Source organism: Littorina saxatilis, linkage group LG6, assembly GCF_037325665.1.
Source record: "Littorina saxatilis isolate snail1 linkage group LG6, US_GU_Lsax_2.0, whole genome shotgun sequence".
In the NCBI taxonomy this organism is placed as follows: domain Eukaryota; kingdom Metazoa; phylum Mollusca; class Gastropoda; order Littorinimorpha; family Littorinidae; genus Littorina; species Littorina saxatilis.
Window position 1 is genome coordinate 32528102 of NC_090250.1, and position 2141 is coordinate 32530242.

Genomic DNA, 2141 nt, shown 5'->3' on the forward strand with positions numbered 1-2141 from the left:
CACACACACACACACACTCATCGTCACACACACATATGTATATTTACACACATATATATATATACACACATAGATTTACATACACGCACGCGAACACACACACACAGACACACACACACGCACACACACGCTACCCCTCTAGTCCTCGTTGGAGGCAAGGGGTTTTTACCCATACTTTCATTGCTGGAATGAAAGTACCTTTAAACTGAACGGCCAACCTTTTACTCGTGGATTGTTTCCGTGCGTAGGCGTCTGCTTTGTTCTGTAGATTTCATCCTTTCCCAGGGAGAAATTCTACACGGTTTGAGACGCTGGAGACACGGTAGTGTGGAAAATGATGAGGAACACTAGCCTTGTGTCGGATGAAATTGGTGAAAGTGTGGAGATAAAGCAAATTGAAAAGACATTGTAACTGTCGTTTTAAGGTGGTTGGGGGAGGGAGAGAGAGCGCGTTTTTCATGTGAGGAGGGAAGTAAAACGGTGGGGGGGGGGGGGGGGGGGGGGGAAAGGGGAGGGGGAGGGGGGTACGTTTGATTTAAATTGGTGGAGTTTGTTCTTGAGTGAGAGTTTGTCACTGCAATGTGTGTGTGTGTGTGTGTGTGTGTGTGTGTGTGTGTGTGTGTGTGTGTGTGTGTGTGTGTGTGTGTGAGAGTGTATGTGTGTGTGTGTGTATGTGTGTTTGTGTGTGTGTGTGTGTGTTTAGGCGTGTGTGCGTGTGGGAGGGGGGATACGTTTGATTTAAATTTGTAGAGATCGCTCTTGAGTGAGAGGTTGTCAGTGCAATGTGTGTGTGTGTGTGTGTGTGTGCGTGTGTACGTGTGTGTGTGAGTGTGTGAGTGTGTGTGTGTATGTGTGTGTGTCAGTGTATGTGTGTGAATGTGTGTGTGTGTGTGTGTGTGTGTGTGTGTGTTTAGGCGTGTGTGAGTGTGTGTGCGTGTATTTGTCCGTTGGGGGGGGGGGGGGGAGGGCCCCGATGGTAGAGCACTGGACTTTTGGTCCACGTGTAACGGGTTCGTATCCGGGCCTGACACGGGTTAAGTTTATGTGCAAACTCAGACGTGGTACCCTTGTCCCCGCTGTTACATATATCTGAATATACCTAAACACGTAGAAAAACTATAACTTTGCTGCTGCCAGCTTTCCATTGGGAACAAGCGATCCGAATTTCCAAGCGGTGGGGCAATAGAATAATGAAAATGAGCATACAAATGAATGTGCCAGAGTTCGTATAGTTCTTTGGTTAAAAACAAATTGGACATATGCAATATATATAATATATGTATATTTATATAATTATACGGTATGTCGTGGTTTTCATGATCCTTGGAACTCAGAAAGTTTATGTTTTAGGCCAACTGACCCGTTACAAGCGGTACATATATCAAACATGACAGCATCTCTCATGATCGCTTGGAGCGAAGGTGTGTGTCTTTAATGCCCGGGCAATCTAAGCATAAAAAATGCTTTGCCCCAGGGTCTCTGCTGCTGATAGCTTTTTGAAGACACAAAGGGTTTCATATTAGGCTTATGTCGATTTAAGAGTTCAGCCTTTAAGCGTATTCGTTTTAATGTAATGGGCATCAGTTTACAAGATCGCTGCATTTTAATGTTTGTATCGGGTTTGCATCTAAGAGGTGTAAAAACAGTGTGTGCTAAGGCGTATTCCTTGTAATGGTTTGAGCATCTATTCAGGCAATCGATCCTTCCATATCAATTTTCCCTTGGATTTCCATTTAAATGGTTGAGGAGTTCGATTTTAAAGTTTATTTGTAATTATATCTTCAGAGTCAATCTACACCATCGCTTCATTTTAATTGTCTTGGGGATGTCGGGATTTTTTATTCTTATTTCTGTCTGTCTTTCTTTCTTTTTTTCGTTCGTTTATTGGTTCGTTCGTTCATTCGTTCGTTCGTTCGTTCGTTCGTTCGTTCGTTCTTTTTTTTCTATCTTTCTTTTTTTCGTTCTTTCTTTTTTTCTCGCTCTCTTTCGTTATTCCTTCCTTTTTTTTCGTTTTGTTTATCTCCTTTTTCTGTTATTTTATTTATATATTCTTCCTAAAAAAAAATACTGCGTAAAAGATAAGAAAGTACTTCTTTGATGCAACCATCAATTATATGCATGGTAACGTTCAGATCTAGAAC